General features: G+C 38.6%; 1 protein-coding gene across 1 annotated transcript in view; it reads left to right on the top strand.

Moving 5' to 3' along the window:
- The first annotated feature begins 241 nt into the window (after positions 1-241).
- Positions 242-27,077, top strand: part of NCKAP5 (NCK associated protein 5) — a 959,339-nt gene continuing 932,503 nt past the window's right edge. The window contains exon 1 of the mRNA XM_019454167.2: positions 242-690. The gene's annotated coding sequence lies outside the window, so the exon portion shown is untranslated. The remainder of the gene's footprint in view (positions 691-27,077) is intronic.

Below are 27,077 nucleotides of genomic sequence, written 5' to 3' on the forward strand. Positions count from 1 at the left end.
TTTCTCAGCAAATTATTAATTACTCCTTCTTGCCTATAGAATTGAGTTCACTGTAGTTATGTAGGAGTCAATGGTATTCAAACTGCAGCTTTTGATGAAGTAATCGGCTGCTTCTGGGGCCTCTTTCAGCTGCCCTGGGCGTGCTTCACATGCAAACGACTGCCAAATGGATTCTTTCGACATTCCAGCCAATTAAAATACATTTAAAGTGCAGCTGGTGGAGAGGCAAGCCGGGCGGTTGTGCGGAGAACTTCAGGGCAGGGAGACAAAAAACAAACTTTGCTGAGCCCAGCTCGGGCAGCCCAGCCAGGCGTTTGGGGGCAGTGGAGAAAGTCACAAAAAGAGGCTATCTTTAGCTCCCGTCAGAATCAAAGATGACACTTTGGGCGCCACCTTGAAAGACACAAAAGAGGGAAGCATGTTTGTTAGGGTGTCCGTTTTCTCCCCTTGCCTCTTGAAACGCTGTGTTGGCCGGTTGCCCAATGTGGTGCTGCATACAAATATTGACAAAACACAGCGGTGTTTGTTAAACCCGGGCTGGGGAAGCCAGTGATTAAAACTCTTGAAGGAAGATCCGAAAACCCCAGGAACTCTCATCAATAGCGTTAGAACATTGACCGAATGAAAGAGAAAGCACTGAGTGGGCTAACGTGAAACACTCACCGTGTCCCTGTCTGCTATGCCTTTTAGGTAAGGACAGAATTTTCTTTTCTCTTCTTCTTCTTCTTCTTTTCTTTCTTTCTTGATTTTTTTTTTTTCTTCTTAATGTTTATGTTGGTGTGGAAGAAAGGGCGCCTGAGGTGTTCAGAGCAGGGCTCCAGAGCTCTGATGTGCACAGCACAGGGTTTGCCTGGGATTTTTCTGGAGGACGTGAGGGGATCGCACTGTGTAAATAGACACAAGGCATTACCCAGCACGTGGAGTCCACCAGCGCTTTGCCTTTGCCAGAATTCAGAATGATACATTTCTAAATGTTTGCTTCCACTGCTCTGTCCCAGTATTTGTTGCATGTGTCCAGGTGTCCCCAGATTGATAGCAAATAGATTCCTTTTGTGAACCAACAGTTACGATGTACAGGCTTGTTTAATTTTTATTTTCATTTTAAATGTTCCCTGGTTCATTCTGCCGCCAGCCCCGTACCTATGCATGCAAAAAGTGTTTTCTCCTTCCTAGGTTAATATTCAGTCAAGCACACACATTCTGTTTTACTAAAGCAAGTCCAAAATGCTTTGAAATGCTTTGCTTTATCTTGACTTTCTTTGGAGAACGTGCTAGACTAGGAATTTGTTTGGAGTCAGTCTTTTTCTCATACTTTAAGGAACCCGCTGCATTTGTACTATCTCTGTGGTTCTGTGAGCTCACTACACATGCCCAGCCCTGCGCATCATACTCAGATGCCCATCTTAAATTCCTGAGAGTGCTAAGCAAGAGTATAGCGAACAGGGGCATTGATTCCTGCCCATCAATTTACCAAGGAAAGATACACAAAGTTCCTGATTGTTTCCTCTCTTAGCTTGTCACGGTAGGCCCTTTTTGGCTTCAGTTTTGTTCATTGCAAACAAAGAATCTTGCACATTTCACGGTGAAGGATCACGTTGCAGTGTCCCGAGCTCAGTTAAATGCGCTTTATTAATCTTTAATGTGCCAGTAGCTCTGAGGCTATGCCAAGCTGAGACTTTCCAAAACTCTCCAGGCTACCCGCTGCCAAGATAAATGGTGGTAGGCCCAGAAGGGATATTTTAAGGAAACTTGCAACAGCGAAGTTTTACCCATTAGGTTTATCATGAGTCAGTGAAAGAAATCTTAAATAAAAGAGAGATTTCAGCAAGAACTGCCTCAGCTCTATACCCTCTGTGTGTGAGACCTGCTGGTAGGCATCTGTGCTGTCACACATACAGTGGTCTATGCTCCGTGTGGGGGAGAGAATAAGGCATTTCACTGTACGGGTGGGTGTTGGGTCGTGTTTATGAAGTGGGTGCTGTGTAAATGGAGACATGTATGAATGCAGAAAGCTTTCCAGCCTGTGGCAGTGTCTGAACCCAGAGAAAAACAAGGCTACACATGTGGCAGGCCTCTTGCCCAATACAGCCATTGCACACATACCAAAAGAGCCAGGGATGGGCAGTGGTCACAAAAGTACACTGGGACTTAGAAATGTAACTTTGTACAGAAGAAAAACGGGGTAGTATACTTCAGGAAATTGGGCTTCAGAAAATTGATTCAGAGGGCAATGTCAACCTAGGTTTGACCAGGTCCTGGAGAACGTAAGGCTGTGACCCCTTGGGGCCATAGGTTGGCTCATCAGGCTACGCAAGGTGAACGGTGCCATCATCTTTCCTTGAGAATGCAGGCAATAGACAAAAGGTACCTTGCCTTTAAATGGAGACTTCATCTGACAGGGTAGCTTTGAGGAGAACTCTGATTTGGAGGTAGGAGGAGCTTTAAGGTTTTTTTCTGACTTAGAGTCACTGAAGCGAAGGCTTTACAAATACTTGCAGGCATGATGGGAAAGGACCAAGAGTGAGGGGTGTTTTTGATTAAGCAGGTAGGTTTTTTGTTTTTGTTTTTGTTTTTGTTTAATCTAAGTATAATTAGCATACAATGGTTAAGCAGATGGTTATATTGCCTTTAGAGTCCGGCCCAGTCTCTTACCGTGGCCTAGGGCAGGATTGACAAATTGCTGCATGACTGGCCAAAATCTGCCCACCATGTGTTTTTCTAAATGAAGTTTTACTGCAACACAGCCATACCCCTTTGTTGACACATTGCCTATGGCCACTTTTGTGCTACCGCAGCAGGGGTGTGTAGTTAGGACAGAGTTTCTACAGCCCCCCAAAGCCTAAAACATTTACTATCTGGCCCTTCACAGAGAAGTTTGAGAGGCAAGACATGGAGAGCAATGCTTCTCAAACTATCTGTGGTGAAAGACCAGTTTTGTTTTTGTAAATTTCCAGTTTGTTACAGACCAACAGTTATTGCTTGACTGCTATGACAATGTAAAGCTGTTACAAAATTGCTAAACATTTACTCTTACATTTTGTCCCTATCTCATCACAGATCCTCAACAAACAGTTTGCAGAGGGGCACCAGACATGGCCACACTTTGAGCGGCTCTAGAACCTGGGTAGTTTTCTAGTCTCATCTTGAGCCATTTCTCCCCAATCTTCAATCATGCTATTATTCTTTCTGAGGATGGAATACAATGAACTCTTCTCCAAATTTGGGCTTGTGGTCCTGATGTTTGCTTGACCTGGAAATCTCTTCCCCTGTCTTCTCGTAGCCCCTCCCTTCCTTAGGCCTGTGTTTTTATTCGCCTGGTCAAGGAAACCTTAGGACCAGTCTTACATAGAAATCTACACAGAAATCTAGGAAGCGGATACTGGGACTTTGGCTAAAAAAATTGCAGAATACCTAAGCCTCTGTCAGGAGCAGTAGAAATACAGCATCTACCTCATGATCTTCCCTCTGACTTTGAAATCCTGCGGATGGGGGCCTCCTGGGTGAAATCTGGAGCAAATCTTAGGCAAAACCTACACTATTGAAGAGTCAGGGAAATGCCGTCTTGGTGTTTTTAGTCTCTACTGCTAGAACAGAGTCACTAGACTCTACCCCCAGCCCCTAATGGAAGGTAATCTCTGTGAGGGCAGGGACCTTGTCTGCTTGCTTATCATTCTTACACCAATGCGAAGATTAGTGCCTGGCATGTGTATATGTGCTGCCGAAGTGAGCACTGTGCCTGGCATGTGTAATATGCCCAATAAATGTTGATCATGAGAATGCATGCATGAGTGAATGAATGACATGTTTTCTGGAAATCTATGATTTATAGACGGGTAACATGTGGCATACAGGAGAGAGATTAATGTACGTGAATCAGTCTGGGAAATGTCTCTATGGTGGGAGATGGAAGACTGCCCTGGAGGCATTACTCTCACTTTTGAAACATACCTTGTTTTTCAAAATACAAACCTACTCATGTAGATGCACTTAGCCAGTCTGCTCAGGGATGGGAGTTTTCTGGTTACGTCCTGGTATTATCATTTATTGAGGGATTATTATGAGAGATACACGGCACTAAATGCTATATATGCATGAATTCACTCAGTCTGCAAAACACTTATGCATTATTTCCATTTTCAGAGAGGAAGCAGAGGCTTTGCATGGTAAAATGACTTCCCCAAGTCACAGAGCTGGTGAATGGTAGACTCAGATTCAGTCCCGAAATTTTCTGAAACTTAAGTTTGTAATACTAATACGTAGTTATATTAATATGTAGTTATAATATAGAGTTGATTTTCCTGATTGTTGTTCCTTCACCTAAGACCTTCCAGTTTTGTTTCCATCCTATTGCATCTATTAATTAATTGGTTAATTAATTAACAGGTTTATCTATTGCTGTTATCAACTTTGTGCCTTAGCAAGGTAAAATCTAGCCATCAGTACAGGTCCCTGGTCATCTTTGCTGAACGTTGCTGAATATCATCAATGAATCTGTGGGTCTGTAGATGAGAGTATTAAAGGGGTAGGAGAGAACTACAACCACAATGATTAAGGGTATCAAAATTTCTCTTACGACAAAAAGTCCTAGATGATAGAGTATTTCATTTGTAACAGGACAACCCTCCACCGTCATGCTATATGTTTGCTTGAAAATTTTAAGTCTTTGTGTTCTGTTTGGTTAAAATTCGATTTCACTTTATCTTCATTAAACACAATGATGTTAGGTAGCAATTGTTACTTGTTATTTGACAGCAGAAAACAAGTTGAAAATTGTGTTTAGATTTAAAATTTTAAAGACTCAAAGATAACCCTGAAGAAAGAGGCTCTGGCAAGGGGTGGAGTACTCAACAAAGATTACTTGACAAAAACGTATATGATGAAAAAAATACATAAAGTCCTGACCTTAGTGCCTGTAAAATGCTAAGGGGAAAGAGAAGTATTTCTAGAATTGTGTAGTAAAGGCCTCTGAAATTCTACTATGCCATAAAAGTAAGGCAAACATGGACAAAAATGATCAAATCAACATTTGTAGAACTTGATCAGTTAAAAGATTACAACAATCCAAGGAGCATTTATTCAGGAAAAGAATATGTGACTCTCAGTAAGAACAGTGAGCTCTGTGTCATTTAATTTGCCCTATTCCCATTCCCTTTTTTCTAGCTCTGAAGAAGCCTTGAAAAGCAGCAGGTTTGCCATCACGGGAGCTGTGTAAAACAGTAGCCTAGAATCCACTGGATGGGTCAAAATATGTTCAGAGCTGAGCCTTATTCCCAGAGAATGGCCATGATTTGACCGTCTGGTAGCTTTCTGGGAACTCCCACTTTCAGGTCTTGTCATTATTTGACCTGTTTCAAAACTCACTCAGTGCAGAAAATCTTTCTCCTGAGACACTTGTCAGAAACGATCATTGCAGTTGTTTAACATTGCAGCTGCTTGAGGCAGCAATAAGAGTTGGGGAAAACAGGATGCTAATCAAAAAAATTTTAAATTAACAGCTGGGAAATGAGATGTCCATCAGGGGCTTTGAAAAACTCACACATCTGCCTGGGAATGTAAAAAGGCATGCACATGGGTAGGGGTGTAAATATTCTTAGTTAGAAAAGACCAAAGAGGGCCCCAGTCTCTCACCTATGGCTGACCTTCAGCCTCTGCACACACAGGGAATGAACCCTAATAAAGAGTTGGAAATAGCTGGAAAATTGAAGATGTGGCCCACCATACACAGAAATCCTGTTAGCAAAGCCTGGAAGATGTACTGGTTGATGGCCTTTAAAAAAATACCTGCCCAGCTATTAGCTGGCTAATAGCTAAGCTCACTGCACATGGCAAAGAATATGGACCTTACAAAATAGAATCATAAAAGTCACTAAACAAATAGCAATAATTTCAACAACAACAAACAGAAAAATCAAACCATGGTCAGAGAGAGATCTGATTTCCAGAGTTGCTGTATTATATTATCTTAAATGTCCAACTTTCCAAAAAGTTTATGAGACATACAAAACAGCAAGAAAGTATGTTCTATACACGGAGGTTGGGGGCGGGGGAAGCAGTCAATAGAAATTATTGACTGAGGAAGCCGAGACATTGGACTCACTAGACAAAGATGTTAAACCAGTGACCATAAATATATTCAAAGAACTAAAAGAAATCATGTCTGAAGAAATAAAGGAATATATGAGAAGACTATCTCAGCAAAAAGAATACTAATAAAGAGCAATTATAGAAGAAAACAAATAGACATTTTGGAGCTGAAAAGTACAATAACTAAAATGAAAAATTCCCTAGTGGGATTCAATTGCAAATTTGAGTAGGCCAAAGAATCAGAAAACTTGAAGACAGGTCAAATGAGATAATTCAATCTATCAACAGAAAGAAAAAGAATGAAAAAAGTAAGCAGAAGCTCAGAGAACTGTGGTACACCATCAGGTGTACCAACATATACATAACGGGAAGCATGAGAAGGAAAGGAGAGACAGGAAGGGACAGAAAGAATACTTGAAGAAATAATATCTGAAAACTGCCAATATTTGATAAAAAACATGAATCTATATATCCAACAAGCTCAATGAATTCCAAGTAGGATAAACTCAAAGAGGTCCACTCTGAGATGTCATAATCAGACTGTCAAAAGTCAAAGAATCTGGAAAGCAACAAGAGAGAAGTGTATAAGGATGTCTTACCAGTATTAACAGCCATTTTCTCCTCAGGAACCAGGAAGTCCAGAAAGCCATGGATGACACATTCAAAGCACTGAAAGAAAAATTGACAACCAAAAATTCTATATCCAGCAAAACTTTTTCTAAAAATGAAGGAGAAATGAAGACATTATCAGATAAACAAAAGCTGAGAGAATTCACCACTAACAGAACTTGCTTACATGAAATACTAAAGGAGGTTCTTCTGGCTAAAATCAAAGTACATTGGACAGTAACTTGAACCCACATGAAGGAATAAAGAGCACTAGTAAAATATAAAAGACACGGTATATGTGTTTTTGTTTATAGCTCCTTTTTTCTCCTGCCTGATTTAAAAGATGCCTATAAGACAAAGCTGTAAGTATAAAGCTGTGTGGACGAACTTGTATGATAACAAAAGGACAAAGGAGAGGGTAGCAAATAGAGCTATACACAAGTAAAGTTTTTGTATACTACTGAAATAAAGTAGGCATTAATAGAAGTAGATTGTTATATTAGACAACCTAGATGAAATAGATAAATTATTAGACACAAAATACTGAGATTGACTAAAAAACAAATAGAAAATCTGAATAGACTTTTAGCAAGTAAAAAGATTGAATTAGTAATCAATAAAACTAGCACAAAGAAAAGCCCAAGCCAGATAGCTACCCAGTGAGTTCAATAAAATATTAAAAGAAAAATTAAAAGAAAATTAATTCTTCACAAACTCTTCCAAAAAATAAAACAGAAGGGAACACTTCCCAACCCGGTCTATGAGGCCAGTGTTACTCTGATATCAAAATCAGACAAAGAAACAAGAAACAAAAACTATAGACCAGCATATCTTATAGATATAGACACTATAGTCCTCAATAAAATGCTAGCAAACCAATTCCAACAATGTATAAAAAGGATTATACACCAGCCTAAGTAAGATGATTTATCCCAGGAATGCAAGACTGGTTAGCACATGAAAAATAATCAATGTAATATAATAATACATTAATAGAATAAAAAACAAAACTCATGTGGTCATCTCAATAAATGAATGAAAACAAGTATTTAGCATTTTTTCATGATGAAAACTCTAAATGAACTAGGAATAGAAGAGGTCTCTCAAACTGATAAAGAGCATTTACAAAAAACTTATAGCTAACTTTGCACTTAACAGTGAAAAACCTTTCCCTCTAAGATCAGGAAAAAGATAAGATGTCTGCTCTCACCACGTCTATTCAACATTGTATTGTAGTTTTAGCCAGAACAATTAGACAAGAAAAGAAATAAAAGATGCTCAGGCTGCAATAAAGAAGTGAAATTATCTCTATTTGTTGACATAATTTCATACATAGAGCATCCTAAGGAGTCTACGAAAACAGAGCTAATAAACGAATGCAGCAAGTTACAGGATACAAGATCAGTATACAAAAATCAATCATATGTGTATATAACAGTAATGAACAATTCAAAAATGAAATTAAGAAAAAATGCAATTTAGGATAGCATCCAAAAGGATATGATATTTAGGAAGGAATTCAACAAAAGAAGTGCAAGATTTATACACTGAAAACTATTGCTGAATGAAATTAAAAAGGACCTAAATAAATAGAAATATATCTCCTGCATGCATATCAGAAGACTTAGTATTGTTAAGATACCAATACTATCCCAAATTGATAGATTCAACATGGTCCTTATCAAAATTCAAGCTGATTTTTTTTCAGAAGCTGACGAGATAATATTAGGATTTATATGAAAATGCAGGTGACCTAGGATAGCAAGAATAATCTTAGAAGGAAAAGCAAAGTTGTAACTTAAAAATCTTGAACTTAAAATCACTGCAAAGCAACCGTAATGAAAACAGTGTGTCATTAGCATAAGACTAGACATATAGATAAATGGAATAGAAGTGATACTTGAGAGATAAACACTTAGGTTTATGGTCAGTTGATTTTTGAAAAAGGTGGTAAGGCAATTTTGCGGAGATGAAGAATAGTCTTTTCAACATAATGACTCTGGGACAGATGGATATCCACAAATAAAAGAATGAAGTTGGACCCCTAACTCACACTTTATTCAAAAATTAACTCAAAATGGATCACAGCGCTAAATGTAAGAGCTAAAACTATAAAAGACTAAGAAGAAAACAGAGGAGTAAATCTTCATGATTTTGGATTAGTTTTCTCAGATATGACACCAAAAGAAAGCAACAAAAGAAAAGACAGCTAAATGGGACTTCATAAAGATTAAAAGCTTTTGTGCTTCAAAGGACATCATTAAAAAACTGAAAAAGACAACCCTCACAATGGTAGAATATATTTGTAAATCATGTATCTGAGAAGAAACATATATTCTGTACAGTGGAGTATTATTCAGCCAGAATGTATAACGAGCTCCTACTACTCACCCATAAGAAGAAAAATAACTCATTTTAAAAAAGGGCAAAGGATTCAAAGTTATTTCTCCTAAGAAAATAAGCAAACAGTTAATAAGCATGTGAAACTAGGCTCAGCATCATTAGTCATTAGGATAAACACAAATCAAAACCAAATGAGATACTACTTCATACCCACTAGGATAGCTATAATTAAAAAAAATGTTGGCAAAGATGTGGAGAAATTAGAACTTTGATACATTGCTGATAGGAATATAAAACGTTACAGCCATTTTAGGAAAGATTTAGCCATTTCTTAAAATGCTAAACATAGATTTCCCATTAAATCCAGCAATTCCTTTCCTAAGTATATACCCAAGAGAATCATAAGCATATGTCCACACAAAAATGTGTACATGAATGTTCTTAGTAGCATTATGCATAATTACCAAAAAGTGGAAAGAACCCAAATGTCTGTCACCTGATAAATGGATAAACAAAGTGTGGTATATCCATACAGTGGAATATTATCAAGCTGTAATAAGGAATTAAGTACTGATACATACTACAATATGGATGAACCTTGAAAACATTATTGTAAATGAAAGAAGAAAGACACCAAAGGCCACATTTTATGATTCCATTTTATGTGAAATGTCCAAAATAGGCAAATCCATTTTGACTAGTGGTTGACTTGTGGTTGCTAGGGGCTAGGAAAAAGACTAGGGAGTGATTGGTAATTAGCATGACATTTCTTTTTAGGATATTAAAATGTTATGGAGCTTGACATTTCTTTTTGGAATAATAGAATATTCTTGAATTAGATACTGGGGATGGTTGCACATCTCTGCAAATATACTAAAAAATATTGAATTTTGCTGTTTGTTTGAAAAAAGATAATTTTACTATAAGTGAATTATATTCCTATAAATCTGTTATTTTAAAAAATGTTAAGGGGAGAAATCATAGTAATTGGATACCCCTGAGTCAGGTTAACCTTACCCATTTCTGAGCATAAGGCAAAAGTACAAATGAAGTACAAATAAAAAAAAAAATACAGGTGCCACAAGTCAAATATTTTAAAGTTGTGAATCAAGCTACACAATCTTAAATGTATTTTATTCTATTGCCTTGACACCTATATCTTCATCCAGGAACGGTTCTGGACCATTGGCTGTGGGAAGTCAGCAAGGGCTTTAAGAAGAACAGTGATGGGATTGTGTCATCATTTCTGAAACAGCTTGTTGGCAGCCCTATCAAGGTGTAGGTAGAAGAAAGCCTGGGGATGGTAGCAGTTAATAAGCTACAGTGATCATCTTGCTAGGAAGTGAGGAGGATGCAAACCGATGTCATGGTATGGTGACAGTATGGTGCCTATAGCAGGCATGCTACAAGCTGGAACAGCATAGATAGGATGTGGAAGGGGGAAGAGAGGTGAGAAAAGAGAAGGAGGTGGCTGACCTTTAGAGCTTCAGTTACCCAGGCTGGTGACCTCATTACCTAAAAGATAAAAGAAGCAGCACTTTTCACTGGGGGAAGAGGAATCTTGAGAGGTAGGCTTTGGGTATGTGAGACTGAACTGTCTGTGGAACCTTAGGTAGAAATGACCAATTAGTATTTAGAAGCACACAGTGGGAATATAGAAAAGAGGTCTGAGTTAGTAAAATGATTTGGAAGTCATCAGAATTTTCAAAGTCTCAGGAGGGAGTACAGACCACATGAAAAGAGCCACAACAGAGCAGCACCGTTAATAATTAGACTCTGAAGTGTTCCTACTGAAACAAATGACAAAGATAACACCATTTTCAAGAAACTGTCATGTTGTTTAGTAGAGTCCCAATGGCGAGCTTGATGCTTTTGGTTAGAAAATGGTGATTATAATATGATCCATAACTAGTAACAGATGGGAAGAACAACCAAAATCAGCTAAATTATAATGGAAAAGGCATAGAACTGAACTTTTAATTTATACACAAATCATGGCATATATATAAAAATATACATATAACAAAAAATATATTACTGGAGTAGTTTGGCTTGTTAGGATTGTTTTAGTGTGTGATAACCTGTGTTTGAAAGAAGAAAAACAGGCTGTTAATTCTTAATTGCTTTAATTGGATGATGCTGCTATTTAATGTTATTGGATTTATACCTTGAAAGTACTTCAGAACCATCAATTAGACATTCCTTATCAGCTCTTTGCATGAGACATTGCCAGCCTGTTTGCAATCTTGCTGCTGTTGCCATGCACCGCATGCTGTAATTTATCCCTGCCTATGGGATTTGTTCAGTGGGAAGAGCATGTAGAATTGAGAATCTGCCAGTATTGATTATTGAAAAAGCATTGATCTGAGTTTGTTGTTGCGAAGCATTTTATTTACCAAATGAGTAAAATTTTCATGTTTCATTTGCTTACAACTTTTGTCTAAAACACTTCTCTGTACTTTAATTGGCAAAATGCGGAGCTATTACTATTTCCTGTCATCCAGGGCTGGTTTCAGGAATCCCTACTCTGACCTCATCACCAGGAAGTGGCTGTGTTGTTTCTTTGGATTCACTGGCATTGTAGCATTTCTAAGAGAGGCAGGTATCTCCACCATAAGTGATTGGAGTTAGTCGGTGGAATATGAGAAGGTAAGATGTTGAATGTGTTAATCAGATTTCTTACTTTCAGTTAGCCACAGTTACGTATTTTCAGTGAATTATGAAGGAGCTAGGTTTAGGCCAAATTCCAAAGGAAATAATGATTATGTCCCTCTCCATTTAAGTTCTACCAAATGTTCAGGTCTTCTTCTATCCTGCTTCTAGAAATCGTACAGCAGGACTATCACCTGCCTCTGTGATTTATATGCCATGCTCTTTTATGTCTTTATCTGCATAGTTGTAATACTTTGATTCAATTTGAAATGGATTGCTATTAGGTAGGCTCTCTCATATTCTGATTGTGGGAGTGTAAATTGGTATGGCTTTTACGGAAAGCCTTTTAGCAACATGTATTAGAGTGTTTTAATCTATTCTATTCCATTATAATTTGTTCTGTTCAATAGAAATAATATGTGATGGGTACAAATATCTACTTATAAAAATATTCATTACTATAGTATTTATAATGATAACATATGGAAAACAACTATCAGTAGGAGAGTGGTCAAATAAATCATGGACTTGAGAGAGTTCTCATAAATCAACAGGAAAAAGATTACTCTACCAATAGAAAATGGTTAACGGAACTGAAAGGCAGTTTACCAAAAAGAAATGTAAATGTCTAAGAAGCATTTGAACAGATGTTCAATCTCATTAGGAATAAAAGGATACAAATGAAAATTTGATATATTGTTTTAACTATTAGCAAAGATGAAACTTCATCATCCATTGATGAAGACGTGGAAATCAGGCAACATCATTTACTCTTGGTGGAAGTGTAACTGGGGCAAATTGGGAGGGAAGCAATTTGAATAGGAGAGCATACTTTTGATTCAGCAATGCACTTCTAAGAATGTATCTTAAAGAAATAACCAATGAGTCTATAAAGGATATTTATCACAGTCACACTCATGCTAGTGAAAACTGAGAATAATCCCAAACCCATTGGTAGGTGATTGTTAAATACACGATAGTACAATCACGTGATGGAATACCATACAGCTATTAGAAACTGATGTAGATCTAGTTGATAGGAATGATCTTATGATATAGGAAGTTGAAAATGTAGGCTAAAAATAAATGTGTATCATGAACTTATCTTCTTTATATATTTATTTTTTTAATATAAATTTATTGTCAAATTGGTTTTTTTAAATACGAAATTTATTGTCAAATTGGTTTCCATACAACACCCAATGCTCATCCCAACAGGTGTCCTCCTCAATGGCCATCACCCACTTTCCCCTCCCTCCCACCCCCCATCAACCCTCAGTTTATTCTCAGTTTTTAAGAGTCTCTTATGGTTTGCCTCCCTCCCTCTCTAACTTTTTTTTTCCCTTCCCCTCCCCCATGGTCTTCTGTTAAGTTGCTCAGGATCCATATAAGAGTGAAAACATATGGTGTCTGTTTTTCTCTGTATGACTTATTTCACTTAGCATAACATGCTCTAGTTCCATCCATGTTGCTGCAAAAGGCCATATTTCATTCTTTCTCATTGCCAAGTAGTATTCCATTGTGTATATAAACCACAATTTCCTTATCCATTCATCAGTTGATGGACATTTAAGCTCTTTCCATAATTTGGCTATTGTTGAAAGTACTGCTATAAACATTGGGGTACAAGTGCCCCTATGCATCAGCACTCCTTTATCCCTTGGGTAAATTCCTAGCAGCGCTATTGCTGGGTCATAGAGTAGATCTATTTTTAATTTTTTGAGGAACCTCCACACTGTTTTCCAGAGTGGCTGCACCAGTTTGCATTCCCACCAACAGTGCAAGAGGGTTCCCTTTTCTCCACATCCTCTCCAGCATCTATAGTCTCCTGATCGGTTCATTTTAGCCACTCTGACTGGTGTGAGGTGATATCTCAGTGTGGTTTTGATTTGTATTTCCCTGATGAGGAGCGACATTGAGTATCTTTTCATGTGCCTGTTGGCCATCTGGATGTCTTCTTTAGAGAAGTGTCTATTCATGTTTCCTGCCCATTTCTTCACTGGATTATTTGTTTTTTGGGTGTGGAGTTTGGTGAGTTCTTGATAGATTTTGGATACTAGCTCTTTGTCTGATATGTCATTTGCAAATATCTTTTCCCATTCCATTGGTTGCCTTTTAGTTTTGTTGATTGTTTCCTTTGCAGTGCAGAAGCCTTTTATCTTCATGAGGTCCCAATAGTTCATTTTTGCTTTTAATTCCGATGCCTTTGGAGATGTGTCAAGTAAGAAATTGCTGCGGCTGAGGCCAAAGAGTTTTTTTTTTTCCTGCTTTCTCCTCTAAGGTTTTGATGGTTTCCTGTCTCACATTCAGGTCCTTTATCCATTTTGAGTTTATTTGAGTTTATTTTTGTGAATGGTGTAAGAAAGTGGTCGAGTTTCATTCTTCTTCATGTTGCTGTCCAGTTGTCCCAGCACCATTTGTTAAAGAGACTGTCTTTTTTCCATTGGCTATTCTTTCCTGCTTTGCCAAAGATCAGTTGGCCATACTTTTGTGTGTCCAATTCTGGAGTCTCTATTCTATTCCATTGGTCTATGTGTCTGTTTTTGTGCCAATACCATACTGTCTTGATGATTATATCTTTGTAGTAGAGGCTAAGGTCTGGGGTTGTGATGCCTCCTGCTTTGGTCTTCTTCTTCAATGTTACTTTGGCTACTTGGAGTCTTTTGTGGTTCCATACAAATTTTAGGATTGCTTGTTCTAGAAGAGTGCTGGTGCAATTTTGATTGGGATTGCATTGAATGTGTAGATTGCTTTGGGTAGTATTGACATTTTAACAATATTTATTCTTCCAATCCATGAGCACAGAATGTTTTTCCATTTCTCCATTTTCCAATGTTACCTTCTTCAGTTTCCTTCATAAGCTTTCTATAGGTTTCAGCATACAGATCTTTTACATCTTTGGTTAGGTTTATTCCTAGGTATTTTATGATTCTTGGTGCAATTGTGAATGGGATCAGTTTTGTTATTTGTCTTTCTGTTGCTTCATTATTAGTGTATAAGAATGTAACTGATTTTGGTACATTGATTTTGTATCCTACGACTTTGTTGAATTCATGTATCAGTTCTAGCAGACTTTTGGTGGAGTCTATTGTGTTTTCCATGTATAATATCATGTCATCTGCAAAAAGTGAAAGCTTGACTACATCTTGGCCAATTCTGATGCCTTTGATTTCCTTTTGTTGACTGATTGCTGATGCTAGCGCTTCCAACACTATGTTAAACAACAGTGGTGAGACTGGATATCCCTGTTGTGCCTGATCTCAGGGAAAGCTCTCTGTTTTTCCCCATTGAGGATGATATTAGCTGTGGACTTTTTTTTTTTTTTTTAATTTTTTTTTTAACGTTTATTTATTTTTGAGACAGAGAGAGACACAGCATGAATGGGGGAGGGGCAGAGAGACAGGGAGACACAGAATCGGAAGCAGGCTCCGGGCTCTGAGCCATCAGCCCAGAGCCCGACGCGGGGCTCGAACCCTCGGACCGCGAGATCGTGACCTGAGCTGAAGTCGGACGCTTAACCGACTGAGCCACCCAGGCACCCCAGCTGTGGACTTTTCATAAATGGCTTTTATGATATTTAAGTATGTTCCTTCTATGCCGAATTTCTCGGGGATTTTGTTAAGAAACGATGCTGAATTTTGTCAAATGCTTTTTCTGCATCGATTGACAGGATCATATGGTTCTTTTCTTTTATTAATGTGATGTATCACATTGTTTGATTTGTGAATATTGAACCAGCCCTGCAGCCCAGGAATGAATCCCACTTGATCATTGTGAATAATTCTTTTCATATGCTGTTGAATTTGATTTGCTAGTATCTTGTTGAGAATTTTTGCATCCAGATTCATCAGGTCCATTCATCAGGCCAAATTGGCATTTGTATCCATATTCATCAGGCCATATTGGCCTGTGGTTCTCTTTTTTCTGCTGGGTCTCTGTCTGGTTTGGGAATCAAAGTAATGCTGGCTTCATTGAATGAGTCTGGAAGTTTTCCTTCCCTTTCTATTTTTTGGAACAGCTTGAGAAGGATAGGTATTATCTCTGCTTTAAATGTCTGGTAGAATTCCCCAGGGAAGACATGTGGTCCTGGACTCTTATTTGTTGGGAGATTTTTGATAACTGATTCCATTTCTTTGCTGGTTATGGGAGTGTTCAAGTTTTCTATTTCTTCCTGTTTGAGTTTTGGAAGTGTGTGGGTGCTTAGGAATTTGTCCATTTCTTCCAGATTGTCCAGTTTGTTGGCATATAATTTTTCATAGTATTCCCTGATAATTGCTTGTATTTCTGAGGGACTAGTTGTAATAATTCCATTTTCATTCATGATTTTATCTATTTGGGTCATCTCCCTTTCCTTTTTGAGAAGACTGGCTAGAGGTTTGTCAATTTTGTTTATTTTTTCAAAAAACCAACTCTTGGTTTCATGGATCTGCTCTACAGTTTTGTTTAGATTCTATATTGTTTATTTCTGCTCTGATCTTTATTATTTTTCTACTTCTGGGTTTGGGGTGTCTGTGCTGTTCTGCTTTTATTTCCTTTAGGTGTGCTGTTAGATTTTGTATTTGGGATCTTTCTTGTTTCTTGAGATAGGCCTGGATTGCAATGTATTTTCCTCTCAGGACTGCCTTCACTGCATCCCAAAGCATTTGGATTGTTGTATTTTCATTTTCATTTGTTTCCGTATATATTTAATTTCTTCTCTAATTGCCTTGTTGACCCATTCATTCTTTAGTAGGGTGTTCTTTCACCTCCATGCTTTTGGAGGTTTTCCAGACTTTTTCTGTGGTTAATTTCAAGTTTCATAGCATTGTGGTCTGAAAGTGTGCATGGTATGATCTCAATTCTTTTACACTTATGGAGGGCTGTTTTGTGACCCAGTATGTGATCTATCTTGGAGAATGTCCTGTGTGCACTTGAGAAGAAACTATATTCTGTTGCTTTGGGGTGCAGAGTTCTAAATATATCTGTCAAGTCCATCTGATCCAATGTATCATTCGGGGCCCTTTGTTTCTTTATTGATCCTGTGTCTAGATGATCTAGCCATTGTTGTAAGTGGAGTATTAAAGTCCTCTGCAATTACCACATTTATCAATATGGTTGCTTATGTTTGTGATTAATTGTTTTATATATTTGGGGGCTCCCGTATTCGGTGAGTAGACATTTATAATAGTTAGCTCTTCCTGATGGATAGACCCTGTAATTATTATATAATGTCCTTCTTCATCTCTTGTTACAGCCTTTAATTTAAAGTGTAGTTTGTCTGATATAAGTATGGCTACTGCAGCTTTCTTTTGACTTCTAGTAGCATGATAGATAGTTCTCCTCATGAACTTATTTTTAAAAAGGCATGTCTTTATATGCGTATATGTGCATACAAACAAAAGTTTGAAAGCATTGCCACCAAGATGAGATGACAACTCTTTGTTTTTTATTGTATATTTTCATATTGCTGAAATTGTCTTTAAGTCATGCATATTAATATCATAGTCAATAAAATGCAGCTTCACCATTCACCATTGTAATCAAAGAAATAAAATGTTCTGTTCGTAAAATGAAATGTTATATAGCCAGTTGAAACAGTGATTTTAAAAAATAGTCAAATAAAAAATAATGGAAATATAGTCAAATAGAAAAAAGACTGGAGAAGAAATTCAACAAACGTTAACAGTGGTTATCTATGATACATACCTACAACAAGAATTATGTCCATAACCAAATTATTTGTAATATATTATTTTATTTTAAAGTTTATTTATTTATTTTGAGAGAGAGTCAGAGAGAGGTAGAGAGAGATGGAGGGGGAGAATCCCAAGCAGGCTCTGCACTCTCCACACAAAACCCAGCGTGGGGCTCAATCACATGAACTGTGAGATCTTGAGCTAAGCTAAAAATAAGAGTGGGAAACTCAACCAACTGAACCCTCTAGTCACCCCAAATATCTATTATTTTATACTCAGAGAAAATTTAAACAATTTAAAAGAGTTATTTGTTTTGTGATCAATTTCTGCAGCGTTTCTCTTTTTAGGTGCCACAGATCAGAGTGCCATAGGTACGCCTACTAACACACACACAAAATTATATATTGTACATACCAGACATATGTTGTGAGCCAATTACAAAATGCTTGTATGTGGAAACTTCTCTACCAAGTGGGAACTGTAGAACTGTGGCAGGCAGAATTCTAGGTAGTTGGGTCTTCTGGAGACTTAAAGAGAAATGTCATCTAGACCCTTAAAACACTCTACACATTTACTAAACAACCCACAGACCTAGATAAATGGTAAAAACAAAAACAAAAACAAAAAACAGTTAGGAATCATGATATTATGCTATTTGCTTTTTGAGAGAGAGAATTTGGAAAGTTTGGCAAGATGTATTTTTTTTTTGCCAAACCATTCAAAGTAACCTAATAATTTACTCTCACCTCCCATGCCCTCAATTATTTTAAATTGATTTAGTCCTATCACCTTCTTAGACTATATTCTTCGTTTTCACAACAACCCTGTGAGTCAGGTAGGGTAAATGTTTATATTTCACAAATAAAGAAAGAGCTTCAGAGAGGTTAAATACATTGTTTAGGATCTCAAACTAGAAATTCCAGGAATTGGGATCTGAACTCACATTTTTCTGATAATCCAGTTTTTACAGGGACTTGAATCTGAGTTTACTGCCTTCCAATGCAGTTGTTTTTCTATACCATATCATTCTCTTCTTCACTCAGAAGCTTACAGTGCCTTCAAGGTAATTCCAGGATTGAACCAAGACCTGTTTCCTAACAAAGCATCAGGGAACATAAAGTTTCGAAAGGAGAATTCTAGATAAAGGAATAACTTTGGTAAGGCATAGGCCAGGGGAAGTGGTTCCGGAGTGGGAGGGAGGTTGGTGAGGTCTCAAACCCACAAGGCTGCAAAGGCCGTACAGGTGATAGAAAAAATGGAAGCCTGCAAGGAGTGAGAAAAACAGAATCAACTGCATTATGATAAATGGAACTGTCACTGGGTCTTAGTGTGGCAGAGGCAGGGATTCATGAGGGTGTGGGTGAACTGGAGAGCGTGTCCTGCTGAATGCCCGAAGGATGTAGCCATTACTTAGCTCCAGCAATTGTTGCCAAAAAAGAGCTGGCTCTGTATGTATTTTTTAAAAATTATTTTAGAAAAGCTAGAAATCTGATTTTTAGGTAAAATCTCCCTGTTTTAAATGCTAACTGTAATTTTAAAATAATAATTTATAGGCTGATTAAAATAGATCTAAAGGCCATCAAAGCCCCTCATGTTGCTAGTTTTGTGATTTCTGAAACATAGTCTGTCTTAAGGGTTTACAAGGCTCCTGACTGATCAGATTCAGTGTCTGTTTTCTTGATGTGTTAATTACGCTACTGTGATTCTTGACATTTGGCCATACATATTTAGGAGAACATCCCATTTTCATCTCTACACCCAAGTAAGCCAGCCATCCCTGACTCCAGTTCTTTCTCACATTCCTTCTAAGAGATGGGAAGAGAAGGTTGTGCCTGAGAGGATACCTCCATGTGTACCCCCAGAACAGTCTGCATAGATAGTAAACTGCTGTATGTGAGTGCTGAGGACTGGCCCTTGGGGCTTGGGAAAGATGTGCTTTAATGAAGTTACATTTCTGACTTTAATTATTGTCTAGACTAGAATTTTTTTTTGCAAGACTGTAAATGTGGGGGTGCTGGCTTGGTCATACAAATCTCTCAGGTTTCCTTTGCTTGTAAGAATCCAATGGGAAGGTGCCAAGGAAAGGTCACAAGATGAATGAACCATGGTGCAAATCACCATGTTAAATCTGCAAACTGGAACTGAACATTTGCTTACTGCCTCGACCTGAAATTGGCAAAGACGTGGGTCTTTCTAATTCCACAGGAACCATCAAAGGCAAAATGTACATACATCTGACTGTCTGTCTCTGTCTCTTCTCTTTCACACACACACACACGCACACACACACATTTACTCCAGTGGACATTCTAATACATCTTGGGGGTGGTATTTTGACTTTAGAGATAATTCTCTTCATAAACCGTCTTGGGGCTAATTTATAACATTTGAAGTATGCAATGATTTTCTATTTACAGTGTGTTTTTAATAATGATTCTTTATAGAATTTTTGGAAAATATCACAAAGTATATCGAGATGCTCACTGTTCTAATTCTGGTGTATACTCTCCTAATCTTTTTGCTATGCCCTTATGAAAAACAGAGCAATGAACAACAAAAACCAGAAAAGCAAACAAACCTTGACTTTATATGAATAATTTGGATATCAAGGATTTAATTTCTGTGGCAAATTCATTCTACATTAAGTCAGCAGTAAGAAAAAAGTGCTGAAAGGTGAGGCCACGAGAAAGAATCCAGCTTGTAAGAATCCCCTCATAAGAGGGGAGAAGGAACACTTCCTCAGCATTTCAAGTGCATTTTGACAGAAGGGACAAAGGTCAAGTAGGACAGAACCCCTGGGTGCACTGGATACAGTGGTGACAGGTTCAAACACAGGTGAGACATGTGTGAATACAGTGTACAATCCCTGTGAGACATCTGGAGGATTCTTACACAAGAATGTCTCATCCCAATGGTTTGGAGGAATTCTTGTACTCACCCAGCCTGAAGCACCTTCCATTAGTCATTCTCTCCAGCACTTTCTGCCTAATCAATCATCATAAATAAAACCACACAGTCTAGAATATTTTGAGCCCTTGCTCCATGAATATTTGTATGCAGTGGTTAGACGTATACATTGTAGCGCTGTCTCATTGAATTTTTAGGAACTTTATTGAGATATCATTTGTATACCATTTAAAGTATAGAGTTTAGTGGTTTTTAGGATATACACAGATTGTGCAACCATCACCACCATATAGTTTTAGAACATTTTCATAACCCCAGAAAATGTTATTAGCAGTCACTCTCATTCTCCTCAGATACCCCAGAATATTCTTATCAGATATATGATTTGCAAATGTATTCTCCCATTCTATGGCTTTTCATTTTTGTTGTTGTTGCCCTTTGACCCACCAAGTTCTTCATTTTGTTTAAGTCTGATTTATCTGCTCCTTTCTTTTATTGCTTGTGCTTTCTTCATCATCTCTAAAATCCATCACTTAACCCAAGGTCATGAAGAGGTATTTCCTTGTTCCTTCTAAGAGTTTTATAGTTTTAGCCCTCACATTTAGCTCTGTGATCCCTTGTGAGACCATCTTTACATATGGTATGAAGTAAGGGTCAATTCCATTCTTTTACAAGCAGATATCCTGTTGTTCCAGTACCATTTGCTGAATGGTACTATCATGATATATCATAACACATAGTACATGATAGTACATAGGCTATCATGTCCTAATTTAATGTCTGCTTTAATTTTCACAAGAGTCCAATGAGTTAAGAATTATTGTCCCTGTTTGCAAATGAGGAAACAAAGGCTCAGGGAGGGTAAGTGACTTGTCTGAGCAGCCTGAGGAATTCCAAGGAAGAAGTAGAATATAACTTAACTCCAAACAGAGTTCTTTCCACAGTACCAAATTGAGCATCTACTACCTGCCTAGTGTAGTGGTAGAACAAACACACAGAAAAGAATACTCATCATTCAATGCCTTTAGATTTTTTTTCAATTAATTATAGTCTTCCAAAGGAGCTATCAGTGCCAAGAGCTCTAAGCTGAATAAGCATATAGTTCTAAGATGAATAAGCATATAGTTCTTATTTTTTTAAAAGCTAGTGACAGTACAGTAGAAACAAGGGAATTTCCTACAAGTAGGATGGCCATAGGACTCAGTATTTTTGGTCAAAGCCACAGAAACCAGTTTAAGGAGCCACAGTCGGAGCATCAGAGAGTGAGCAGGAGGCTGGAGAACCAGCCAGCAGAACCCCTGGAACCCTGGAAACGAGGCAAGTCCAGTGGCTCAGAAACAGGAAAATGGAAAGTGTCGTGGACAAAAGCAAGTAAGACCAGGATGTCACAGCCATTGCAGAGCATTACCATAGACACTGTGAGTGAGCCTAATTGTGCCCAGGTCGTTGCTTTGCCATGTCTACATCCAGAAACAGGTGGGAGTGTCTGGCTGGATGAGCCAGATTTGTGTGCCCACTCCATGTGGGCAGGAGGCTGAGGGACACTCCATCCCATCCGTATCATACACAATGAGGAATCCTCTAAAATAACGGGGGCGAGGTTGCTGGAAATGCCCACTCCCAGGACAGCAGAGAAACCATTCTTCTTTCTGCTTTTCTAATTGATTTCTTTTTATCAATGAGACACAGAGCCAAACTGTCTTCATCTTACTTCTAATCCTCTCTATTTCACCTCACTTCTTTTTCTAATGCGATTATAATCTCCCTGTGGTCAGGAGCCCTATTTCACACATCACTACTTCCTGGCTCCCATTGCACCTTAAATACAGACTTACAGGGTGTGTTTTCCAATTACTAAGGATTCTTAGGATGCGTCAGGGATCATACTCAATTTCTCATAACTCACATGTGGATTTTGATCAGCCAATTTATAATCTTAAATCTGGTTTTCCTTCCAGCCCCAAATGAGCCTAAGGACCCGGCCCCTACCATCAGCTGGGGACGCACAGGGAATGTTTACCTCCTTTGACATACCAAATGCAAAGGAGGATTGAGAGTGGCTGGAGAAGGTGGGCTCTGTTCCCGGGAGGGCTGTTGGCTAAGTCATGGCTTTACTTGCTCTCACATTTCTATTAATATTGCCTTTATTTTGAACTTTTCAGCTCTTTAAGGTAGTTCTTTTTAGGGCTTCTTTAAACTTTCAGAATTCTGTGGAGTTTTGGGTTCTTTCCCTTGTTTATCATCAGGGGTCAGAACTGGTTGTCTTTTCTGCTCTACTAACCCCCAGGGAGAAGAGTGGAATCCCCCAAATAGCTAAGCTCTGACTCAGCGCTTCTAGACCTTCTCCCTCTGGCTTCTCCCAGCCCCCTTCATCACTTTCTGCAGTTTACAAAGCACTCAGTTTGTGTGATCTGCTCTCAATAAAACTATCCTTGACCACACAGCAAAGTAACACCAGGTTCTTATTTTAATTATATACATTCAGGATGAAGGTTGCTAGACACTATGAAAAGCATTAATTTGTTGTCATATCGTGCGCTGCTATAGTTTTTCTCATCCTTGGAACTGCTTACTCTAATGTCTCTTGATTTTTCTTGGAAAGTAGATGTCCACCATTTGTCTTTGTCTTTGAAAATTTGTCTTTGGAAATAAAAGCTTTCCTGAGGGACAAGAGGAGAGAAGGGCCAAGTTTAAGAAAGATAAATAAGTTTAGTCATTAATGTGTAACAAGTTCTCTCAAAGACTGCACGCTTATGTGTATATGTGTGTGTGTCTATGTGTGTGTGTGTGCGTATAATGGGCTTTAATGGTTTGAACTATCAAAATTGTTCATTAGTGGTTGGCTGACATGTGTATCCAGGCATGTGCCCATCTTCCTCTGCATATATACCCTTGACCAGCAGGTCTCTTCTCAGCCTTGTTCCTTCTTACTGAGCAGTATGGGAAAGTGGGAGGAGGGGAAGCTTGTTAGGGCACACAATGAGGTGTGTTGTGCTGATGTCATGGGGAGACAAAGTTGTTTTGTGATGGTGGGGGTGGCGATGAGAGAAATGGGTGGGGAAATGTATTTCGTTTATTAAGATTTGAATCCACGGAGAAATAAAAGACCTCTCCAATTGTGAAGACTGAAGTGAAATCCTCTTTGTGTTTAGAGTCCAGTCTGATAGAGACAACCCTACACTTTATTCTTTTTAATTTGGGCTTCAATTGCTGACAATTCTTTGCTTTATTAAGACAAGAGCCTTTTCAATGCCATCTCTGCCTGGAAAGAGATAGAACTCTGGAGTAGGGGAGAGTGTTGCAGGGAAGTGGTTATCTTTATTATTTCTCATGATCAACTTAGACTTATCTCCTCTCTCATGGAGGCTACTTTCCAGACCCCATGCACCAATCAACTACCTTGTGTCCCAGTTTTCAGTTGTGCTAGTGTGAATCCTGATGATAGGATTCCATTAGAATTTATTGAGCACCTACTGTGTGCCAAGCACTATGCTAACAGCAAACCATAACAATAGCCACTGTATTAGTGTTTAGCATGTGTCAGGTGCTTTGTGCATCTTGCCTCATTTCCTCCTCAAAAGATGCTTATTTTGCAGGTAAGAGAATTGAGGCTCGGTGAAGTTGAATCACTTGTTCAAGGTCAAATAGTTAACAGGTGGTAGACTCGGAATTTGAATGCAGGTCTGTTTGACTTGAGAACCCATATAGGTTTCACTGATTGATTTTTGGTATGTTCCCTTGTTTTTTTTACTTTTATGGTGCATGTTGCATTTGAACAGGGAGGGAGATATATTAAAACCTTTGAAAATTTTTGAGAGTAAATATCTATCTCACAGATATCCATCTTCTCAGAGTGGAGAGGATTTGGCAGCCATAGGCCACCATGTGAATGCTATGATTTCAGAGGTTGGATTAGTTCTTTTGGTTACTAAGCTCTGTCCTCTGTGGTCCCAGCCCTCTCTGGACCTGAGTGCACAGGCACTCTGCAAGCCCTTCCTGCTCCATCTACCTCAGACCTCCCTCTGCTCAACCGAGCATCAGAATCATGTTGTCTCACAGATGGGATTGCTGAATTAGTGCTGCCAGTCTTTCTCACTGCTGAGTTTCAGCAGCTGCCTCTAATTTTGGCAGCTATAATTTTCTCTGTTAGCACCACTGTTTGTATTACCCAGTACGTTAAGGATGACACTTGTAGCCCTTTCTCAGACCTTTGGGATCCGGTTTCTCCCTGGGCTTGGAGAAGGGAGGGCAAGGTAGGTAAGGCTGTACCATGAGGATCTCGGTTGGTGAGACACCTCACTAAGACTGGCTCCCAAATCTGGGTCGACCAGTGATGATCTCAGTGTGTGCTTAAGGCAACGTTGAAGAGTGGTCAGCAGTAGGGTGGAAAGTTCAACTTCTCCTTACTTTATTAGACTCTGTTCTCTCCTGATATTCACATTACCCCTCAGGTCCTAGGCTAGTGTTTGCATTCTTTTTAAAAAAAATTTTTTTTAATCTTTATTCATTTTTGAGAGACAGAGCACAAGTTGGGGAGGGGTAGAGAGAGAGGGAGACACAGAATCAGAAGTAGGCTCCAGGTTCTGAGCTGTCAGCACAGAGCCTGACGCGGGGCATGAACTCATGAACTGTGAGATCATGACCTGAGCCCAAGTCAGACGCTCGAGACCGACTGAGCCACCCAGGCGCCCCTAGTGTTTGCATTCTAACTTAAGACCATATGAGAAAACAAAAGCTGAATCAGAAGTAAATCCTCAATGTGGGCATGGTGGCTTATGGTGACTTAAGATAATTTTACCCCCAGGGAAAAATGCATACTTTATGCTTCCCTTTATTGATGCTACTAGGATCTTAAACTAGGTATTTGTGTGGGAACCTGCAGACTAGGAAAAGTGAATGATTTCACAGTAGCATGAAATCACATGGAAGATATTGAGGATAGTGCTCTGTTTGGGAGAATATTTCTTCATCAGGTTGCCATGATCTCACTAGCTGTGGGAGTAAATACTATCTTCATTTAGATATGCAGGAGTTGAGCCCAAAGAAAGGGCTGAATGAGTGAATGATGGTCTAGGTCTGCCTATAGTTAAAGTTCTCAGCTGAGGGCAGCTTTGATTGAATTGGAGTGTTAACTCAGTCGGATTGCCAAGACTTATGCTTCTGCTGTGTGATGCGTGAGTCTGTCCAAGACTTCAGTTGCAGGTTATGGCACTTCCAGGGAATTGAAAAGAGCCTAATTAGGAAACGCTGTGATAGTAAAGAAGATGAGAATTATGGCAGGTGGTTCTTTTACCAAGTTCAGTGGTCAAACTACCTTCATGGCAACTCAGCACCACTGAGGCACTCATCACTCATTGAAAACTATGAAGTACCTACTATGTGTCTGGTATTATGATGGACACTGGAATGGTTCTGTGAATATGACACTGTCACTGTCCTCAATAAGTTACCAATAGTGGGACATTAGGAAAAGAGAAGATGGGTCACGTTGGCCCAGAACCCGAATCTGCAAAAGAGAAACTGCACAGGGAGAGCAGTTCATCCATGGGATGAACATAGAACCTTTGGTGGCACAGGCAGGAAATCACTGGTCCTGAGCCAGGACAGGGAAAAAAGACTACTATAGGTGCTACTATTTACCTAAACCATCTTGATAATCCCGAGTCTAAAGGTTTGAGGTATTTATTAAACTTATACGTGATGTGGCAAAAGGAGTGGCTGCCTCAAAGACCAGGGAACTTCAGGCCTTGTCACCACCAGAACTTTGACTCTGCCTCTGTCCCTGCCCCCCTTCAACATTCACCTTGGAAAAATGATCAAAACACTCTGGGTCTTCGTTGTTTGATCAGTAAAATGGTGATAATAACACTGTACTTCCCTGAAGATGGAGGGCTGGACCACCTAATCTCTTTCATTTTATTTCTGTCTTCAAGTCTATTATCTTATGATTTCTACTTTTCTAGTTGATAAAGACAACACAAACCCTGATTTTTGCAGAAGTATGTTATTTGCTAGATTAAACCCACTACCTGCCCCTGAATATTTGAATAACAGCTAACTGGTCTATAAGACCTGGTCCTAGATGTGGCCAAGTACACTTGAATCAAATCTTTAAAATGTCCCACAGCTTTCAGAGAAATATTATTTGTAGAAATTTCTGCCCACTATTTAACCATCTGAATTTACCAATGAATTAAAGTTTCATTGTAATGGTATTATCTTTAAAGGACATTTAAGTGTGTTTGATAAATGACATAGACTCATATTTATTTATTTTTATTTTACTTTATTTTTTTATTTTTGAAAAATTTCCTGGTTTGTTTCATAATAGTGAGAGTAGGCTAACAAGTATCTACTGAGTGCCACTATGTATGGAGAAGTAACCTGGACTTCATTGTTGAGGAGCAAAGGAGTAGAAACCATTTCTCTTTATGTTTAAGAACCTTACCATTTATTTGAAATAAGGCGTGCGTCTGAGAACAATTACAAAGCATCTTGGCAATATATTCCTTAATATGCTTTGAATTGAAGGCACATGTTCCAACTGTTGGCACAGTAAAGAAGAGAAAATGGAAGGGAAGTTTCTGTTGTTTTGAGTCTTGAATGAGCTGATAATATGCTTTCCCAAGGCAGCCTCAAATATTAAGATTTATTTCAAAGCCTTAAAACCAGAGTTAGACACATTGGAGCTGGAGGACATGGACTAAGGCCTAAAACTGGGAACATAGGGTACAGAAGAACAAGAGAGAAGTGTGAAAACTCCCTGAGGCAATGCCTGATGTGAATCAGGTACTTTACCCTCATTAC

The sequence above is a fragment of the Panthera pardus genome, unplaced genomic scaffold (genome assembly GCF_024362965.1).
Source record: "Panthera pardus isolate Hobbes unplaced genomic scaffold, ASM2436296v1 HiC_scaffold_10, whole genome shotgun sequence".
In the NCBI taxonomy this organism is placed as follows: domain Eukaryota; kingdom Metazoa; phylum Chordata; class Mammalia; order Carnivora; family Felidae; genus Panthera; species Panthera pardus.